At 49.5% G+C, this 20639-nt stretch overlaps 17 non-coding genes across 17 annotated transcripts; all 17 read right to left on the reverse strand.

The window, feature by feature from the left end:
• Window positions 1-806: 806 nt before the first annotated feature.
• Trnaa-agc (transfer RNA alanine (anticodon AGC)) lies at window positions 807-879 on the reverse strand. Its single transcript has one exon. It is a non-coding gene; the product is annotated as a tRNA-Ala (tRNA).
• Window positions 880-1302: 423 nt separating this feature from the next.
• Window positions 1303-1375, reverse strand: Trnaa-ugc (transfer RNA alanine (anticodon UGC)). Its single transcript has one exon. It is a non-coding gene; the product is annotated as a tRNA-Ala (tRNA).
• A 1058-nt stretch (window positions 1376-2433) lies between these two features.
• On the reverse strand, window positions 2434-2506 carry Trnaa-agc (transfer RNA alanine (anticodon AGC)). Its single transcript has one exon. It is a non-coding gene; the product is annotated as a tRNA-Ala (tRNA).
• A 423-nt stretch (window positions 2507-2929) lies between these two features.
• On the reverse strand, window positions 2930-3002 carry Trnaa-ugc (transfer RNA alanine (anticodon UGC)). Its single transcript has one exon. It is a non-coding gene; the product is annotated as a tRNA-Ala (tRNA).
• A 7134-nt stretch (window positions 3003-10136) lies between these two features.
• Window positions 10137-10209, reverse strand: Trnaa-ugc (transfer RNA alanine (anticodon UGC)). Its single transcript has one exon. It is a non-coding gene; the product is annotated as a tRNA-Ala (tRNA).
• Window positions 10210-11267: 1058 nt separating this feature from the next.
• Trnaa-agc (transfer RNA alanine (anticodon AGC)) lies at window positions 11268-11340 on the reverse strand. The gene has a single exon. It is a non-coding gene; the product is annotated as a tRNA-Ala (tRNA).
• A 423-nt stretch (window positions 11341-11763) lies between these two features.
• On the reverse strand, window positions 11764-11836 carry Trnaa-ugc (transfer RNA alanine (anticodon UGC)). Its single transcript has one exon. It is a non-coding gene; the product is annotated as a tRNA-Ala (tRNA).
• Window positions 11837-12894: 1058 nt separating this feature from the next.
• Trnaa-agc (transfer RNA alanine (anticodon AGC)) lies at window positions 12895-12967 on the reverse strand. The gene has a single exon. It is a non-coding gene; the product is annotated as a tRNA-Ala (tRNA).
• Window positions 12968-13390: 423 nt separating this feature from the next.
• On the reverse strand, window positions 13391-13463 carry Trnaa-ugc (transfer RNA alanine (anticodon UGC)). The gene has a single exon. It is a non-coding gene; the product is annotated as a tRNA-Ala (tRNA).
• A 1058-nt stretch (window positions 13464-14521) lies between these two features.
• On the reverse strand, window positions 14522-14594 carry Trnaa-agc (transfer RNA alanine (anticodon AGC)). The gene has a single exon. It is a non-coding gene; the product is annotated as a tRNA-Ala (tRNA).
• Window positions 14595-15017: 423 nt separating this feature from the next.
• On the reverse strand, window positions 15018-15090 carry Trnaa-ugc (transfer RNA alanine (anticodon UGC)). The gene has a single exon. It is a non-coding gene; the product is annotated as a tRNA-Ala (tRNA).
• Window positions 15091-16148: 1058 nt separating this feature from the next.
• Trnaa-agc (transfer RNA alanine (anticodon AGC)) lies at window positions 16149-16221 on the reverse strand. The gene has a single exon. It is a non-coding gene; the product is annotated as a tRNA-Ala (tRNA).
• Window positions 16222-16644: 423 nt separating this feature from the next.
• On the reverse strand, window positions 16645-16717 carry Trnaa-ugc (transfer RNA alanine (anticodon UGC)). Its single transcript has one exon. It is a non-coding gene; the product is annotated as a tRNA-Ala (tRNA).
• A 1058-nt stretch (window positions 16718-17775) lies between these two features.
• On the reverse strand, window positions 17776-17848 carry Trnaa-agc (transfer RNA alanine (anticodon AGC)). The gene has a single exon. It is a non-coding gene; the product is annotated as a tRNA-Ala (tRNA).
• Window positions 17849-18271: 423 nt separating this feature from the next.
• Window positions 18272-18344, reverse strand: Trnaa-ugc (transfer RNA alanine (anticodon UGC)). Its single transcript has one exon. It is a non-coding gene; the product is annotated as a tRNA-Ala (tRNA).
• Window positions 18345-19402: 1058 nt separating this feature from the next.
• Trnaa-agc (transfer RNA alanine (anticodon AGC)) lies at window positions 19403-19475 on the reverse strand. Its single transcript has one exon. It is a non-coding gene; the product is annotated as a tRNA-Ala (tRNA).
• Window positions 19476-19898: 423 nt separating this feature from the next.
• Trnaa-ugc (transfer RNA alanine (anticodon UGC)) lies at window positions 19899-19971 on the reverse strand. Its single transcript has one exon. It is a non-coding gene; the product is annotated as a tRNA-Ala (tRNA).
• Between the last annotated feature and the right edge of the window lie 668 nt (window positions 19972-20639).

Below are 20639 nucleotides of genomic sequence, written 5' to 3' on the forward strand. Positions count from 1 at the left end.
TTTGAAAGGACAGTCACAAACCTTGTCGACAATCACACCGCGCCTGAGGTAACAAGCACATCTGAAGCCCAATTGTGCACTCGACTGTTCATGCCAACTCACTGCCTCGCACTTTACTACTGTGTACCACTCTTGTCGTCCAACTGCAAAACACTGGGCCACAACACGTTTCCGCGTCTCCATTGCACTGCGCAAACTACGAAACGCTCCCCAAACATGGCACTCACCCATGCAGACGACTTTTCCGACCTTCCACGACGCTCACGCAACGCTCACGCTAGTGAAAGCCTTATTTAGAGCTTGACGTCGCGCCCAAGCGAGTGAGCACATTTCGCCTACGGCTTAGGCCGCCCACCTAGTGTGGCTGCTCGGTGTCTGCAGGCAGCGAGGGGCTGCAAGCTTCCCGTGTTCGCGCCTGTGTCACCTCTGCTTGCTTGTCAGAGACAGAGTATCGCAAAACATACAACTCACTCCATGAATTGATTGCTACGGCATCTGTCATCAGCAGTCACAACTAGCAACACCAGTAGCAGCCGACTGCACGTAAAGAATGGGAATGTGCAGTGGGATTTTTGTGAACTCGGCGCAAGGCAGATCTTTCCGACATAGGTTTGAGAATCTTAAGGGCAGACTTGTACTGTTTCTAAATTCAGTGTAGCGGTGGGAGGAGGGTGCTTCCTGCGCGTAACATCACGCTTGCCAGTTGTGGCTGCTAATCGTTCGCTCGTATCTGCCTTGACACATTCGCTGGCTGTGAATTATCCCACTTGCGTGGCAGTGTGCGCATGTAGGTGTGTTAAAAATTCTGGAGGCGCTGGGTATCGATCCCAGTACCTCTCGCATGCTAAGCGAGCGCTCTACCATCTGAGCTACGCCCCCTGATGACAAATAGTGCTACATACAATCATATCAATATCACAGACCCCTTGCACTCCCATTATTCCGCAGACAAACACTATTCTCAATGTGTCCGTGAGGGTGTCTTTCAGGTTTCCTGCATTCTGTATCGAATCGTAGTTGGCCAAAATTAAAGTGGCGCGCACAACGTCGAAAATAGCGTTCGGCCACCGCTCTGAGTAAGACGAACGTGTTGTCCACTCTCTAGACTTCTTTGAGGTTAGGCCGTTATACCTAAGACAGATTTGCACTCGATGACACCTCGACAACAGCCGGTCCTCACATTTACGTCTTGCTCTCCTTACGTCAGTATACATCACATGAGCTGTGACGCTGGCTTTGCAACATCTTGCGTGTCTTTAGGCTCGCCGCGACCAACACTTACCATGCACTGTCCACAAAACATGGAGGCGCCGGGGCTTGAACCCGGGACCTTTCACATGCAAAGCGAACGCTCTACCAACTGAGCTACGCCCCCAAGGGCAACAAAGCTGCGCTGTTTTCCATTCTTTGCTACTCTGATGTGCACGGACCTGATGGTTGGTTGGTTTGTAGGGGTGAAGGGACCAGTGTACAAAGGCGCGGTCAAGTTCATATACACAAGAGTTCCAAGTAGTTTCGATGCTCTGGTATTACGACTACAAATTACGTCTGTATTTAACGTCTTAAATTGAAAGGACAGTCGACTGATGACCACAGCAGTTGAGTCCCATAGTGCTCAGAGCCATTTTTTGAAAGGACAGTCACAAACCTTGTCGACAATCACACCGCGCCTGAGGTAACAAGCACATCTGAAGCCCAATTGTGCACTCGACTGTTCATGCCAACTCACTGCCTCGCACTTTACTACTGTGTACCACTCTTGTCGTCCAACTGCAAAACACTGGGCCACAACACGTTTCCGCGTCTCCATTGCACTGCGCAAACTACGAAACGCTCCCCAAACATGGCACTCACCCATGCAGACGACTTTTCCGACCTTCCACGACGCTCACGCAACGCTCACGCTAGTGAAAGCCTTATTTAGAGCTTGACGTCGCGCCCAAGCGAGTGAGCACATTTCGCCTACGGCTTAGGCCGCCCACCTAGTGTGGCTGCTCGGTGTCTGCAGGCAGCGAGGGGCTGCAAGCTTCCCGTGTTCGCGCCTGTGTCACCTCTGCTTGCTTGTCAGAGACAGAGTATCGCAAAACATACAACTCACTCCATGAATTGATTGCTACGGCATCTGTCATCAGCAGTCACAACTAGCAACACCAGTAGCAGCCGACTGCACGTAAAGAATGGGAATGTGCAGTGGGATTTTTGTGAACTCGGCGCAAGGCAGATCTTTCCGACATAGGTTTGAGAATCTTAAGGGCAGACTTGTACTGTTTCTAAATTCAGTGTAGCGGTGGGAGGAGGGTGCTTCCTGCGCGTAACATCACGCTTGCCAGTTGTGGCTGCTAATCGTTCGCTCGTATCTGCCTTGACACATTCGCTGGCTGTGAATTATCCCACTTGCGTGGCAGTGTGCGCATGTAGGTGTGTTAAAAATTCTGGAGGCGCTGGGTATCGATCCCAGTACCTCTCGCATGCTAAGCGAGCGCTCTACCATCTGAGCTACGCCCCCTGATGACAAATAGTGCTACATACAATCATATCAATATCACAGACCCCTTGCACTCCCATTATTCCGCAGACAAACACTATTCTCAATGTGTCCGTGAGGGTGTCTTTCAGGTTTCCTGCATTCTGTATCGAATCGTAGTTGGCCAAAATTAAAGTGGCGCGCACAACGTCGAAAATAGCGTTCGGCCACCGCTCTGAGTAAGACGAACGTGTTGTCCACTCTCTAGACTTCTTTGAGGTTAGGCCGTTATACCTAAGACAGATTTGCACTCGATGACACCTCGACAACAGCCGGTCCTCACATTTACGTCTTGCTCTCCTTACGTCAGTATACATCACATGAGCTGTGACGCTGGCTTTGCAACATCTTGCGTGTCTTTAGGCTCGCCGCGACCAACACTTACCATGCACTGTCCACAAAACATGGAGGCGCCGGGGCTTGAACCCGGGACCTTTCACATGCAAAGCGAACGCTCTACCAACTGAGCTACGCCCCCAAGGGCAACAAAGCTGCGCTGTTTTCCATTCTTTGCTACTCTGATGTGCACGGACCTGATGGTTGGTTGGTTTGTAGGGGTGAAGGGACCAGTGTACAAAGGCGCGGTCAAGTTCATATACACAAGAGTTCCAAGTAGTTTCGATGCTCTGGTATTACGACTACAAATTACGTCTGTATTTAACGTCTTAAATTGAAAGGACAGTCGACTGATGACCACAGCAGTTGAGTCCCATAGTGCTCAGAGCCATTTTTTGAAAGGACAGTCACAAACCTTGTCGACAATCACACCGCGCCTGAGGTAACAAGCACATCTGAAGCCCAATTGTGCACTCGACTGTTCATGCCAACTCACTGCCTCGCACTTTACTACTGTGTACCACTCTTGTCGTCCAACTGCAAAACACTGGGCCACAACACGTTTCCGCGTCTCCATTGCACTGCGCAAACTACGAAACGCTCCCCAAACATGGCACTCACCCATGCAGACGACTTTTCCGACCTTCCACGACGCTCACGCAACGCTCACGCTAGTGAAAGCCTTATTTAGAGCTTGACGTCGCGCCCAAGCGAGTGAGCACATTTCGCCTACGGCTTAGGCCGCCCACCTAGTGTGGCTGCTCGGTGTCTGCAGGCAGCGAGGGGCTGCAAGCTTCCCGTGTTCGCGCCTGTGTCACCTCTGCTTGCTTGTCAGAGACAGAGTATCGCAAAACATACAACTCACTCCATGAATTGATTGCTACGGCATCTGTCATCAGCAGTCACAACTAGCAACACCAGTAGCAGCCGACTGCACGTAAAGAATGGGAATGTGCAGTGGGATTTTTGTGAACTCGGCGCAAGGCAGATCTTTCCGACATAGGTTTGAGAATCTTAAGGGCAGACTTGTACTGTTTCTAAATTCAGTGTAGCGGTGGGAGGAGGGTGCTTCCTGCGCGTAACATCACGCTTGCCAGTTGTGGCTGCTAATCGTTCGCTCGTATCTGCCTTGACACATTCGCTGGCTGTGAATTATCCCACTTGCGTGGCAGTGTGCGCATGTAGGTGTGTTAAAAATTCTGGAGGCGCTGGGTATCGATCCCAGTACCTCTCGCATGCTAAGCGAGCGCTCTACCATCTTTTTTTTTTTTTTTTTTATATATATTTTCGCGTGCAGAGCACATTGGATTAGCAGTCCAACGCCTTAACCACTTTTTTTTTTACCCGGATCAACTGCTTTTATTTCCTACCACTTTTTTTTTTCTTATCCATTTTTTTATTTTTATTTTTTTTATTGTTTATTTAACACCTTAACCACTGTTTTTAAATTGTTTTTTTGGAAAATCAACAAACTAAAAAACTCTTCTTTGCTGGTCTCTCATAGCTTCTGGGGAAAATTAGAAAAAAAATGGCTCCGTTGCTAACACCAGTATTGTTCTCAGTTTCCGGTGTACTGGAGTGGAGTCTGTGAGCGGTGGTATATGGGGTTGTGTGGGAGGCAGGTCACGAGACAGAAGCAGTGGGGCCTCTTCGCGGCACTACTGGAGTCCCGCGGCCTGTGCCCACCCCCTTAGACTCACATATCTTACCCTATACCCATTCTATTAAATATGATTTTAAGCATATTGCCGTAATTGTTGCCATGATTGGGATAGCTGCAGGTTTTCGCGAATTCGATTTCCATATACATCTTGAATTCCAAGTGATCTTCACCACCAAGGTTATTGAAAACATAGCTGGAATAGTTGCCCAGCAACCACATAACTACGTTATTTTTCGCCGGCGGATAATATTGCACGTCGGGTCGAGACAACATAGTTGAAGGTATGTTGGCGGTTGTAGTCCTGGTAACAATGGCTATTTTTTCTCTCAGCCAGCCCCAATTTCGTGCACGTTCTCCGCAGGTATAACGGTGCATAACGGTATCCACCAGTTGACAGCTATGGCAGAGAGTTGAATCACTGAGTCCGATTTTGTGCAGCCTCTCATTGGTGCTAATCACATCATTGATTGCTTTGTACCATGCAGTTCGAGAGGCTGAAGTAAGGACACGGGAACTGACATTACGCCATACCATATCCCAGTTGATGCCACTGTACTTCGTAACAATTGGATTCGGTCCTTCGTGTTGTCGCCAGTATGCCAATATTGCTGGAGCCGCTAAATGTCGAGAATGTAAGACTTCTCGACCGATGTAGCTGCGTGCAAAGTAATAATCGCGGATGTGTTTGAGCTTGTAACTGATGGTCTGAATGTTCAGCGGGGGGTCAAGACTTGGCGGCCTGACGGCAGTGAATAATTGCGCCGTAATGCCCGAAGGGTAATTGTTAATAATTGAGACCGTCCTTGTAACATAGAGAGCTGCTGCCTTTTTCTTGATGTCGACTAAGCCCATCCCTCCGTTTAGGGGGTGGAGTGTTGCAGTTTTGGCAGATACGCGAAAAATTTCCCCGCGCCAAATAAAATTTGTTATCTTCGACATAATATTTCTAGCAAGTACTGCAGGGAGCGGCAGAAGCTGCGCCATGTAATACGCCTTTGATAAAATACAGGCGTTGATGAGTTGAATACGATCAAATTGGTTGAGGCTGCGATGGTAATTATCAATTAGGGTACCATTTATTTTACGTGCTACATCCCGCCAGTTAGCCGCTATCATCTTTAGAGAGGACGCCGTCAACATGATCCCCAGAGCCTTGTGTTCTCTGACTTGTGTCGCATAATCAACACGCAAATGCTGGAGGCCACAGAGGTTCAGAAATTTGCTTTTTTGTTCATTTAACTGCGCCCCTGACGCCAGACAGTATTTCCGAAGTTCAGCCGCTAATATGGTGACATCATCGACAGTGCGAATCACCACCCCCACATCGTCGGCATAGGCTCCGATTACATTTTTGACCCCAGAAATTGTAATCCCAGTGAGTTTCGTCTGCAACTGTTGTAACAGAGGTTCAAGGGAGAGTACAAAAAGCAACATGGACAAGGGGCTCCCTTGTGGAACCCCTCTGTTGATTTGTATTGGCCGCGTCAGTTGTGAGTTAACGGAAAGTTTTGCAGTGATTCCCATGGCCACATTTTTAATCATGTCAATCGTGTTCCGAGAGAAACCCAATCTTTGCACAGTCTCGAGGAGGTACGCGTGATTTACGAGATCAAAAGCTTTAAAAAAATCTAGAAAGATCAGCCCACATTTCATGTTACTAGCGCTCGATAAAGCAATGACATCTCGGTAAAAAGCAGCCGTTTGCAGAATTGTTCGTCTAAAGGCACATGTCTGCTGTTGGCCTATGATTTTAGCAGTGAGCGGCATGAGTCTCACGTTAATTGCGCGAGCCACGATCTTATAATCAGAGTTTAATAACGATATTGGTCGGAAATTGGTGATAGTTTTAGTACCTCTGTTTTTAGGGAGAAGCACAATTTTACATTCCTTAAAGACGGGTGGGACAGACGTTCCTTGCAAGACTTCGTTCACGACTTGAGTAATTTTGTCCCCGATGATGTGCCAATAGTGCTTGTAAAATTCAACTGGTAAGCCATCAGGGCCAGGGGATTTCTTAAGTGGCGAACTGCTGACGACCTCCAAAACATCTTTATTACTGAAGGCTAACGAGATGGAGTCATTTTCTTCCCTTGTTACGGTAGATGAAATGGCGCTAAACAGTCCATCATAGCAGTCGTCGTGTAGAGCCGCTGATGCGTAGGTGTGGACATAATAGTCGTGCAGAGCGTTGACAATCTCTCGCTGAGTGTCAATCGTTCTTCCATCCTCGAGTTTCAGGGCATCAATAAAAGTCCGCCTCCTGTTCTTTGTATGTTTGACGAGGTGGTACAGAGCGGCTGCTTCATCATCTCTGACCGACGTCACTTTAGATTTTATCTTAAGGCCGTCCAGTTGCATCCTCTTCAGACTGATTAATTTTGCCTTAATTTTCCGAATGTCGTCGATTCTGGTAGTCGTCGCGTCTGCACGATCGTACAGGTCCCGTAAGATTGTGTAATAAAATTCCATCGTCTTTTTGATCTCCGCCGCCCTTTCAATTCCGAAGTACATGATGACATTTCGCAGTTTCGGCTTTGCCTGCAGAGTCCACCACTCTATAGTGCTACGAAATCTGTTAGTAGCGCGCAAGCACTGCTCCCAAGCCCGACGCACCCCCTCCTCCAGCTCAACATCCGTTAACAAAGACACATTCAGGTTCCATTGATTTTTATACCATCGTGTGGGTTGTGGAAGTAATTTCAGGCACGCGATGACACCACTGTGATCGGAGAAACTGGAGGGGATCGTCTCTACTTTTAATAAATCGTTCTCGAAAACGTCGGAAACATAAATCCTGTCGATTCTGCTACAGGAATTCGCGACGACGTGAGTGAAGCGTACCAACGTCGGGTACCGAATTTCCCACGCATCTTTAAGTTTGAGGTCGGTCACGAGGCGCTTCAATTCAGACGAATAATTAAAATTTGGGGACTGATCTTTCCGGGATAAGACACAATTAAAATCACCACCAATGATAAGGCGTCGGGGATTTTTCCTAAATAAATAGAGTATATGTTCCCGAAAAAAATTAGCTCGTTCTGCTCTATAGGTATTGCCAGAAGGTGCGTACAAGTTGATGATAGTGACGCCGTAAACGGTGATCCCCACCCCTCTACCCGATTCCAATTTGTCAATCTCAGTAACTGGAATCCCTTCTCTAATTAAGATTGCGGTCCCCACAGTCGTTTCCGGGGAAAAATTCGTAATTCCGACAAACCCAGGAATAGTAAGAAGTGGCATGGACACCTCCTGCAAAAGTGCTATATCAGTTCCTGACTCATACAGATATTGTTTTAATGCATTCAGTTTCACTTCTGATCTGATTTTATTAATATTGAGGGTCGTGATCGTATAGGCCTGTGACATAATAACCGGACTTCTGAGAGAAAGAGGGATCAACTGCCTTTAGTTGTCCACATCTCCATGCCATTCCATCGTAGTAGCGGCCGCGGAATTCGTGTCTGGAACGTCACTGAGTTGTTCTCTTGCGTCTTTGTTTTTACTCTTTTTCCGGACAGCATTAACATTGGGCGGCACTCGGATCCTGTGACGGACACTGTGTAGCACCGCTGCAGTCGGAGGCGTGGGAGGATCTTGGGTGATGTCAAGCTTCTCTCTTGACAAATCTTGCGCCGGGAGCGGAGGCGCCGAACCCTCTGGCGAGCGATCAGCTGAGCCACCACTTTCACTATCAGTTTGTTTGGCAATACTCGCTGCCCGAAGCTGTTTGTTGTCACTGACAGTCCCGGGCTGCTGTGTTTGTATACCGTCACGGAGTTGTTGACATTCGTGTTGTTCTGAGGCCAGGGCCGGAGCGGCTGCCACGTGTTGTGTACCGTCCGCGCTTGGAGACAGTGTTTGTATACCATCACAGCGAGCCTCAATGTGTGTACTTCCAGCAGACACGTGCGCCACACCTACTTGTTGACCTTCCTGAGTGTGCTGTTGCGGAAGTTCTGAGACATGAGCCTGTGGTAACTGAACGGCATCTACGGAAGTATCGGCGCTTGAAAGTACGGTAGAAGAATCGTCCACAATTGCTGCACCGGTTATAACCTTTGCGTCCGAAGCGGTTCCCCGGACGTCCGGTTCCGCGGTCTCGTGCGTACTGAATGTGTCATCATCAGAGTCACGGCTGTCACAAGTTCGACGCCTCTTATTAGTCGTGGCATCGACTTTCGCTGGTGGCTTAGCACCATTATCTCTCCTAACCAGAGCCGGAAACTCTTCAGGGCGAATTTCTTGTAGCTCTTCCGAAGGTACGTCAGAACTAGGGACCTCACGCTCTATCATAGGTTTAGCTGCCACTACATCAGCCAACGTAAGCCGTTTACGCTGCTGCAGCGAATTCTTTAGCACAAACATTCGCCTGGGACAGTCCTGACGCAAGTGACCACTCTCATTACAGATATGGCACGTGGGAGGTTGGCCACTGTAAGTAACGTGAGCCCTATAGTCACAAACGGTAATATGGGAGGGTATATTCTGCTTTATATGCATTTCTACAGATCGGACGCCACTGTAACATTGTAACCTGTGCTGGTTCGACCACCGTTCATTTCGAATCTGCTTGATATCCCCGAATTTAGACAGAACCTCCTTCAGATAACAATTTTCTACTTCAGGGGGTAAATGAAAGATACGCACATTGGTATACTCTACGTCGGCATTGGAAATGAGCACAGTACTTACAGACTCGTCCCGGTGCCGAAAAACAGCTCTCCCTCCGTGTGTCGTCATGATCTTTTCCAGTAACACAGGATTCAGCAATTTTACAAAGAAACAATATTGCTCGGTATCATAATACGCAGTGTGCACCTGATCAGAGGTAATCCCAATAACATCCACAATCCAATCATGTATTTCCAAGGAACTAGGCTGCACGTAACGGGTAGACTTGTCGAAATCAAAACGGAGTGTACACTTTCGCGGAAATAACCTGGACATTGCTAACTATAGCTAGCGGTTGAACCGCTAGAATAACACAAGAACTAAAATCAAACTCGAGATCAATATACACAAATCAGAACACTTCACGGTCAAAGAGAAAGTTCAGTAGTAATCACGACTTGTAAACACGTGTCGGAGCGGAGCACTTAATACGTCCGATCAGCACGGTGTCTCAGGCGCGACTGCCCACTCGGCCACCTCGTCTGCTGCAACTCGTAATGCCATCTGAGCTACGCCCCCTGATGACAAATAGTGCTACATACAACCATATCAATATCACAGACCCCTTGCACTCCCATTATTCCGCAGACAAACACTATTCTCAATGTGTCCGTGAGGGTGTCTTTCAGGTTTCCTGCATTCTGTATCGAATCGTAGTTGGCCAAAATTAAAGTGGCGCGCACAACGTCGAAAATAGCGTTCGGCCACCGCTCTGAGTAAGACGAACGTGTTGTCCACTCTCTAGACTTCTTTGAGGTTAGGCCGTTATACCTAAGACAGATTTGCACTCGATGACACCTCGACAACAGCCGGTCCTCACATTTACGTCTTGCTCTCCTTACGTCAGTATACATCACATGAGCTGTGACGCTGGCTTTGCAACATCTTGCGTGTCTTTAGGCTCGCCGCGACCAACACTTACCATGCACTGTCCACAAAACATGGAGGCGCCGGGGCTTGAACCCGGGACCTTTCACATGCAAAGCGAACGCTCTACCAACTGAGCTACGCCCCCAAGGGCAACAAAGCTGCGCTGTTTTCCATTCTTTGCTACTCTGATGTGCACGGACCTGATGGTTGGTTGGTTTGTAGGGGTGAAGGGACCAGTGTACAAAGGCGCGGTCAAGTTCATATACACAAGAGTTCCAAGTAGTTTCGATGCTCTGGTATTACGACTACAAATTACGTCTGTATTTAACGTCTTAAATTGAAAGGACAGTCGACTGATGACCACAGCAGTTGAGTCCCATAGTGCTCAGAGCCTTTTTTTGAAAGGACAGTCACAAACCTTGTCGACAATCACACCGCGCCTGAGGTAACAAGCACATCTGAAGCCCAATTGTGCACTCGACTGTTCATGCCAACTCACTGCCTCGCACTTTACTACTGTGTACCACTCTTGTCGTCCAACTGCAAAACACTGGGCCACAACACGTTTCCGCGTCTCCATTGCACTGCGCAAACTACGAAACGCTCCCCAAACATGGCACTCACCCATGCAGACGACTTTTCCGACCTTCCACGACGCTCACGCAACGCTCACGCTAGTGAAAGCCTTATTTAGAGCTTGACGTCGCGCCCAAGCGAGTGAGCACATTTCGCCTACGGCTTAGGCCGCCCACCTAGTGTGGCTGCTCGGTGTCTGCAGGCAGCGAGGGGCTGCAAGCTTCCCGTGTTCGCGCCTGTGTCACCTCTGCTTGCTTGTCAGAGACAGAGTATCGCAAAACATACAACTCACTCCATGAATTGATTGCTACGGCATCTGTCATCAGCAGTCACAACTAGCAACACCAGTAGCAGCCGACTGCACGTAAAGAATGGGAATGTGCAGTGGGATTTTTGTGAACTCGGCGCAAGGCAGATCTTTCCGACATAGGTTTGAGAATCTTAAGGGCAGACTTGTACTGTTTCTAAATTCAGTGTAGCGGTGGGAGGAGGGTGCTTCCTGCGCGTAACATCACGCTTGCCAGTTGTGGCTGCTAATCGTTCGCTCGTATCTGCCTTGACACATTCGCTGGCTGTGAATTATCCCACTTGCGTGGCACTGTGCGCATGTAGGTGTGTTAAAAATTCTGGAGGCGCTGGGTATCGATCCCAGTACCTCTCGCATGCTAAGCGAGCGCTCTACCATCTGAGCTACGCCCCCTGATGACAAATAGTGCTACATACAATCATATCAATATCACAGACCCCTTGCACTCCCATTATTCCGCAGACAAACACTATTCTCAATGTGTCCGTGAGGGTGTCTTTCAGGTTTCCTGCATTCTGTATCGAATCGTAGTTGGCCAAAATTAAAGTGGCGCGCACAACGTCGAAAATAGCGTTCGGCCACCGCTCTGAGTAAGACGAACGTGTTGTCCACTCTCTAGACTTCTTTGAGGTTAGGCCGTTATACCTAAGACAGATTTGCACTCGATGACACCTCGACAACAGCCGGTCCTCACATTTACGTCTTGCTCTCCTTACGTCAGTATACATCACATGAGCTGTGACGCTGGCTTTGCAACATCTTGCGTGTCTTTAGGCTCGCCGCGACCAACACTTACCATGCACTGTCCACAAAACATGGAGGCGCCGGGGCTTGAACCCGGGACCTTTCACATGCAAAGCGAACGCTCTACCAACTGAGCTACGCCCCCAAGGGCAACAAAGCTGCGCTGTTTTCCATTCTTTGCTACTCTGATGTGCACGGACCTGATGGTTGGTTGGTTTGTAGGGGTGAAGGGACCAGTGTACAAAGGCGCGGTCAAGTTCATATACACAAGAGTTCCAAGTAGTTTCGATGCTCTGGTATTACGACTACAAATTACGTCTGTATTTAACGTCTTAAATTGAAAGGACAGTCGACTGATGACCACAGCAGTTGAGTCCCATAGTGCTCAGAGCCATTTTTTGAAAGGACAGTCACAAACCTTGTCGACAATCACACCGCGCCTGAGGTAACAAGCACATCTGAAGCCCAATTGTGCACTCGACTGTTCATGCCAACTCACTGCCTCGCACTTTACTACTGTGTACCACTCTTGTCGTCCAACTGCAAAACACTGGGCCACAACACGTTTCCGCGTCTCCATTGCACTGCGCAAACTACGAAACGCTCCCCAAACATGGCACTCACCCATGCAGACGACTTTTCCGACCTTCCACGACGCTCACGCAACGCTCACGCTAGTGAAAGCCTTATTTAGAGCTTGACGTCGCGCCCAAGCGAGTGAGCACATTTCGCCTACGGCTTAGGCCGCCCACCTAGTGTGGCTGCTCGGTGTCTGCAGGCAGCGAGGGGCTGCAAGCTTCCCGTGTTCGCGCCTGTGTCACCTCTGCTTGCTTGTCAGAGACAGAGTATCGCAAAACATACAACTCACTCCATGAATTGATTGCTACGGCATCTGTCATCAGCAGTCACAACTAGCAACACCAGTAGCAGCCGACTGCACGTAAAGAATGGGAATGTGCAGTGGGATTTTTGTGAACTCGGCGCAAGGCAGATCTTTCCGACATAGGTTTGAGAATCTTAAGGGCAGACTTGTACTGTTTCTAAATTCAGTGTAGCGGTGGGAGGAGGGTGCTTCCTGCGCGTAACATCACGCTTGCCAGTTGTGGCTGCTAATCGTTCGCTCGTATCTGCCTTGACACATTCGCTGGCTGTGAATTATCCCACTTGCGTGGCAGTGTGCGCATGTAGGTGTGTTAAAAATTCTGGAGGCGCTGGGTATCGATCCCAGTACCTCTCGCATGCTAAGCGAGCGCTCTACCATCTGAGCTACGCCCCCTGATGACAAATAGTGCTACATACAATCATATCAATATCACAGACCCCTTGCACTCCCATTATTCCGCAGACAAACACTATTCTCAATGTGTCCGTGAGGGTGTCTTTCAGGTTTCCTGCATTCTGTATCGAATCGTAGTTGGCCAAAATTAAAGTGGCGCGCACAACGTCGAAAATAGCGTTCGGCCACCGCTCTGAGTAAGACGAACGTGTTGTCCACTCTCTAGACTTCTTTGAGGTTAGGCCGTTATACCTAAGACAGATTTGCACTCGATGACACCTCGACAACAGCCGGTCCTCACATTTACGTCTTGCTCTCCTTACGTCAGTATACATCACATGAGCTGTGACGCTGGCTTTGCAACATCTTGCGTGTCTTTAGGCTCGCCGCGACCAACACTTACCATGCACTGTCCACAAAACATGGAGGCGCCGGGGCTTGAACCCGGGACCTTTCACATGCAAAGCGAACGCTCTACCAACTGAGCTACGCCCCCAAGGGCAACAAAGCTGCGCTGTTTTCCATTCTTTGCTACTCTGATGTGCACGGACCTGATGGTTGGTTGGTTTGTAGGGGTGAAGGGACCAGTGTACAAAGGCGCGGTCAAGTTCATATACACAAGAGTTCCAAGTAGTTTCGATGCTCTGGTATTACGACTACAAATTACGTCTGTATTTAACGTCTTAAATTGAAAGGACAGTCGACTGATGACCACAGCAGTTGAGTCCCATAGTGCTCAGAGCCATTTTTTGAAAGGACAGTCACAAACCTTGTCGACAATCACACCGCGCCTGAGGTAACAAGCACATCTGAAGCCCAATTGTGCACTCGACTGTTCATGCCAACTCACTGCCTCGCACTTTACTACTGTGTACCACTCTTGTCGTCCAACTGCAAAACACTGGGCCACAACACGTTTCCGCGTCTCCATTGCACTGCGCAAACTACGAAACGCTCCCCAAACATGGCACTCACCCATGCAGACGACTTTTCCGACCTTCCACGACGCTCACGCAACGCTCACGCTAGTGAAAGCCTTATTTAGAGCTTGACGTCGCGCCCAAGCGAGTGAGCACATTTCGCCTACGGCTTAGGCCGCCCACCTAGTGTGGCTGCTCGGTGTCTGCAGGCAGCGAGGGGCTGCAAGCTTCCCGTGTTCGCGCCTGTGTCACCTCTGCTTGCTTGTCAGAGACAGAGTATCGCAAAACATACAACTCACTCCATGAATTGATTGCTACGGCATCTGTCATCAGCAGTCACAACTAGCAACACCAGTAGCAGCCGACTGCACGTAAAGAATGGGAATGTGCAGTGGGATTTTTGTGAACTCGGCGCAAGGCAGATCTTTCCGACATAGGTTTGAGAATCTTAAGGGCAGACTTGTACTGTTTCTAAATTCAGTGTAGCGGTGGGAGGAGGGTGCTTCCTGCGCGTAACATCACGCTTGCCAGTTGTGGCTGCTAATCGTTCGCTCGTATCTGCCTTGACACATTCGCTGGCTGTGAATTATCCCACTTGCGTGGCACTGTGCGCATGTAGGTGTGTTAAAAATTCTGGAGGCGCTGGGTATCGATCCCAGTACCTCTCGCATGCTAAGCGAGCGCTCTACCATCTGAGCTACGCCCCCTGATGACAAATAGTGCTACATACAATCATATCAATATCACAGACCCCTTGCACTCCCATTATTCCGCAGACAAACACTATTCTCAATGTGTCCGTGAGGGTGTCTTTCAGGTTTCCTGCATTCTGTATCGAATCGTAGTTGGCCAAAATTAAAGTGGCGCGCACAACGTCGAAAATAGCGTTCGGCCACCGCTCTGAGTAAGACGAACGTGTTGTCCACTCTCTAGACTTCTTTGAGGTTAGGCCGTTATACCTAAGACAGATTTGCACTCGATGACACCTCGACAACAGCCGGTCCTCACATTTACGTCTTGCTCTCCTTACGTCAGTATACATCACATGAGCTGTGACGCTGGCTTTGCAACATCTTGCGTGTCTTTAGGCTCGCCGCGACCAACACTTACCATGCACTGTCCACAAAACATGGAGGCGCCGGGGCTTGAACCCGGGACCTTTCACATGCAAAGCGAACGCTCTACCAACTGAGCTACGCCCCCAAGGGCAACAAAGCTGCGCTGTTTTCCATTCTTTGCTACTCTGATGTGCACGGACCTGATGGTTGGTTGGTTTGTAGGGGTGAAGGGACCAGTGTACAAAGGCGCGGTCAAGTTCATATACACAAGAGTTCCAAGTAGTTTCGATGCTCTGGTATTACGACTACAAATTACGTCTGTATTTAACGTCTTAAATTGAAAGGACAGTCGACTGATGACCACAGCAGTTGAGTCCCATAGTGCTCAGAGCCATTTTTTGAAAGGACAGTCACAAACCTTGTCGACAATCACACCGCGCCTGAGGTAACAAGCACATCTGAAGCCCAATTGTGCACTCGACTGTTCATGCCAACTCACTGCCTCGCACTTTACTACTGTGTACCACTCTTGTCGTCCAACTGCAAAACACTGGGCCACAACACGTTTCCGCGTCTCCATTGCACTGCGCAAACTACGAAACGCTCCCCAAACATGGCACTCACCCATGCAGACGACTTTTCCGACCTTCCACGACGCTCACGCAACGCTCACGCTAGTGAAAGCCTTATTTAGAGCTTGACGTCGCGCCCAAGCGAGTGAGCACATTTCGCCTACGGCTTAGGCCGCCCACCTAGTGTGGCTGCTCGGTGTCTGCAGGCAGCGAGGGGCTGCAAGCTTCCCGTGTTCGCGCCTGTGTCACCTCTGCTTGCTTGTCAGAGACAGAGTATCGCAAAACATACAACTCACTCCATGAATTGATTGCTACGGCATCTGTCATCAGCAGTCACAACTAGCAACACCAGTAGCAGCCGACTGCACGTAAAGAATGGGAATGTGCAGTGGGATTTTTGTGAACTCGGCGCAAGGCAGATCTTTCCGACATAGGTTTGAGAATCTTAAGGGCAGACTTGTACTGTTTCTAAATTCAGTGTAGCGGTGGGAGGAGGGTGCTTCCTGCGCGTAACATCACGCTTGCCAGTTGTGGCTGCTAATCGTTCGCTCGTATCTGCCTTGACACATTCGCTGGCTGTGAATTATCCCACTTGCGTGGCAGTGTGCGCATGTAGGTGTGTTAAAAATTCTGGAGGCGCTGGGTATCGATCCCAGTACCTCTCGCATGCTAAGCGAGCGCTCTACCATCTGAGCTACGCCCCCTGATGACAAATAGTGCTACATACAACCATATCAATATCACAGACCCCTTGCACTCCCATTATTCCGCAGACAAACACTATTCTCAATGTGTCCGTGAGGGTGTCTTTCAGGTTTCCTGCATTCTGTATCGAATCGTAGTTGGCCAAAATTAAAGTGGCGCGCACAACGTCGAAAATAGCGTTCGGCCACCGCTCTGAGTAAGACGAACGTGTTGTCCACTCTCTAGACTTCTTTGAGGTTAGGCCGTTATACCTAAGACAGATTTGCACTCGATGACACCTCGACAACAGCCGGTCCTCACATTTACGTCTTGCTCTCCTTACGTCAGTATACATCACATGAGCTGTGACGCTGGCTTTGCAACATCTTGCGTGTCTTTAGGCTCGCCGCGACCAACACTTACCATGCACTGTCCACAAAACATGGAGGCGCCGGGGCTTGAACCCGGGACCTTTCACATGCAAAGCGAACGCTCTACCAACTGAGCTACGCCCCCAAGGGCAACAAAGCTGCGCTGTTTTCCATTCTTTGCTACTCTGATGTGCACGGACCTGATGGTTGGTTGGTTTGTAGGGGTGAAGGGACCAGTGTACAAAGGCGCGGTCAAGTTCATATACACAAGAGTTCCAAGTAGTTTCGATGCTCTGGTATTACGACTACAAATTACGTCTGTATTTAACGTCTTAAATTGAAAGGACAGTCGACTGATGACCACAGCAGTTGAGTCCCATAGTGCTCAGAGCCATTTTTTGAAAGGACAGTCACAAACCTTGTCGACAATCACACCGCGCCTGAGGTAACAAGCACATCTGAAGCCCAATTGTGCACTCGACTGTTCATGCCAACTCACTGCCTCGCACTTTACTACTGTGTACCACTCTTGTCGTCCAACTGCAAAACACTGGGCCACAACACGTTTCCGCGTCTCCATTGCACTGCGCAAACTACGAAACGCTCCCCAAACATGGCACTCACCCATGCAGACGACTTTTCCGACCTTCCACGACGCTCACGCAACGCTCACGCTAGTGAAAGCCTTATTTAGAGCTTGACGTCGCGCCCAAGCGAGTGAGCACATTTCGCCTACGGCTTAGGCCGCCCACCTAGTGTGGCTGCTCGGTGTCTGCAGGCAGCGAGGGGCTGCAAGCTTCCCGTGTTCGCGCCTGTGTCACCTCTGCTTGCTTGTCAGAGACAGAGTATCGCAAAACATACAACTCACTCCATGAATTGATTGCTACGGCATCTGTCATCAGCAGTCACAACTAGCAACACCAGTAGCAGCCGACTGCACGTAAAGAATGGGAATGTGCAGTGGGATTTTTGTGAACTCGGCGCAAGGCAGATCTTTCCGACATAGGTTTGAGAATCTTAAGGGCAGACTTGTACTGTTTCTAAATTCAGTGTAGCGGTGGGAGGAGGGTGCTTCCTGCGCGTAACATCACGCTTGCCAGTTGTGGCTGCTAATCGTTCGCTCGTATCTGCCTTGACACATTCGCTGGCTGTGAATTATCCCACTTGCGTGGCAGTGTGCGCATGTAGGTGTGTTAAAAATTCTGGAGGCGCTGGGTATCGATCCCAGTACCTCTCGCATGCTAAGCGAGCGCTCTACCATCTGAGCTACGCCCCCTGATGACAAATAGTGCTACATACAACCATATCAATATCACAGACCCCTTGCACTCCCATTATTCCGCAGACAAACACTATTCTCAATGTGTCCGTGAGGGTGTCTTTCAGGTTTCCTGCATTCTGTATCGAATCGTAGTTGGCCAAAATTAAAGTGGCGCGCACAACGTCGAAAATAGCGTTCGGCCACCGCTCTGAGTAAGACGAACGTGTTGTCCACTCTCTAGACTTCTTTGAGGTTAGGCCGTTATACCTAAGACAGATTTGCACTCGATGACACCTCGACAACAGCCGGTCCTCACATTTACGTCTTGCTCTCCTTACGTCAGTATACATCACATGAGCTGTGACGCTGGCTTTGCAACATCTTGCGTGTCTTTAGGCTCGCCGCGACCAACACTTACCATGCACTGTCCACAAAACATGGAGGCGCCGGGGCTTGAACCCGGGACCTTTCACATGCAAAGCGAACGCTCTACCAACTGAGCTACGCCCCCAAGGGCAACAAAGCTGCGCTGTTTTCCATTCTTTGCTACTCTGATGTGCACGGACCTGATGGTTGGTTGGTTTGTAGGGGTGAAGGGACCAGTGTACAAAGGCGCGGTCAAGTTCATATACACAAGAGTTCCAAGTAGTTTCGATGCTCTGGTATTACGACTACAAATTACGTCTGTATTTAACGTCTTAAATTGAAAGGACAGTCGACTGATGACCACAGCAGTTGAGTCCCATAGTGCTCAGAGCCATTTTTTGAAAGGACAGTCACAAACCTTGTCGACAATCACACCGCGCCTGAGGTAACAAGCACATCTGAAGCCCAATTGTGCACTCGACTGTTCATGCCAACTCACTGCCTCGCACTTTACTACTGTGTACCACTCTTGTCGTCCAACTGCAAAACACTGGGCCACAACACGTTTCCGCGTCTCCATTGCACTGCGCAAACTACGAAACGCTCCCCAAACATGGCACTCACCCATGCAGACGACTTTTCCGACCTTCCACGACGCTCACGCAACGCTCACGCTAGTGAAAGCCTTATTTAGAGCTTGACGTCGCGCCCAAGCGAGTGAGCACATTTCGCCTACGGCTTAGGCCGCCCACCTAGTGTGGCTGCTCGGTGTCTGCAGGCAGCGAGGGGCTGCAAGCTTCCCGTGTTCGCGCCTGTGTCACCTCTGCTTGCTTGTCAGAGACAGAGTATCGCAAAACATACAACTCACTCCATGAATTGATTGCTACGGCATCTGTCATCAGCAGTCACAACTAGCAACACCAGTAGCAGCCGACTGCACGTAAAGAATGGGAATGTGCAGTGGGATTTTTGTGAACTCGGCGCAAGGCAGATCTTTCCGACATAGGTTTGAGAATCTTAAGGGCAGACTTGTACTGTTTCTAAATTCAGTGTAGCGGTGGGAGGAGGGTGCTTCCTGCGCGTAACATCACGCTTGCCAGTTGTGGCTGCTAATCGTTCGCTCGTATCTGCCTTGACACATTCGCTGGCTGTGAATTATCCCACTTGCGTGGCAGTGTGCGCATGTAGGTGTGTTAAAAATTCTGGAGGCGCTGGGTATCGATCCCAGTACCTCTCGCATGCTAAGCGAGCGCTCTACCATCTGAGCTACGCCCCCTGATGACAAATAGTGCTACATACAACCATATCAATATCACAGACCCCTTGCACTCCCATTATTCCGCAGACAAACACTATTCTCAATGTGTCCGTGAGGGTGTCTTTCAGGTTTCCTGCATTCTGTATCGAATCGTAGTTGGCCAAAATTAAAGTGGCGCGCACAACGTCGAAAATAGCGTTCGGCCACCGCTCTGAGTAAGACGAACGTGTTGTCCACTCTCTAGACTTCTTTGAGGTTAGGCCGTTATACCTAAGACAGATTTGCACTCGATGACACCTCGACAACAGCCGGTCCTCACATTTACGTCTTGCTCTCCTTACGTCAGTATACATCACATGAGCTGTGACGCTGGCTTTGCAACATCTTGCGTGTCTTTAGGCTCGCCGCGACCAACACTTACCATGCACTGTCCACAAAACATGGAGGCGCCGGGGCTTGAACCCGGGACCTTTCACATGCAAAGCGAACGCTCTACCAACTGAGCTACGCCCCCAAGGGCAACAAAGCTGCGCTGTTTTCCATTCTTTGCTACTCTGATGTGCACGGACCTGATGGTTGGTTGGTTTGTAGGGGTGAAGGGACCAGTGTACAAAGGCGCGGTCAAGTTCATATACACAAGAGTTCCAAGTAGTTTCGATGCTCTGGTATTACGACTACAAATTACGTCTGTATTTAACGTCTTAAATTGAAAGGACAGTCGACTGATGACCACAGCAGTTGAGTCCCATAGTGCTCAGAGCCATTTTTTGAAAGGACAGTCACAAACCTTGTCGACAATCACACCGCGCCTGAGGTAACAAGCACATCTGAAGCCCAATTGTGCACTCGACTGTTCATGCCAACTCACTGCCTCGCACTTTACTACTGTGTACCACTCTTGTCGTCCAACTGCAAAACACTGGGCCACAACACGTTTCCGCGTCTCCATTGCACTGCGCAAACTACGAAACGCTCCCCAAACATGGCACTCACCCATGCAGACGACTTTTCCGACTTTCCACGACGCTCACGCAACGCTCACGCTAGTGAAAGCCTTATTTAGAGCTTGACGTCGCGCCCAAGCGAGTGAGCACATTTCGCCTACGGCTTAGGCCGCCCACCTAGTGTGGCTGCTCGGTGTCTGCAGGCAGCGAGGGGCTGCAAGCTTCCCGTGTTCGCGCC

The sequence above is a fragment of the Schistocerca nitens genome, unplaced genomic scaffold, assembly GCF_023898315.1.
Source record: "Schistocerca nitens isolate TAMUIC-IGC-003100 unplaced genomic scaffold, iqSchNite1.1 HiC_scaffold_372, whole genome shotgun sequence".
Lineage (NCBI taxonomy): Eukaryota > Metazoa > Arthropoda > Insecta > Orthoptera > Acrididae > Schistocerca > Schistocerca nitens.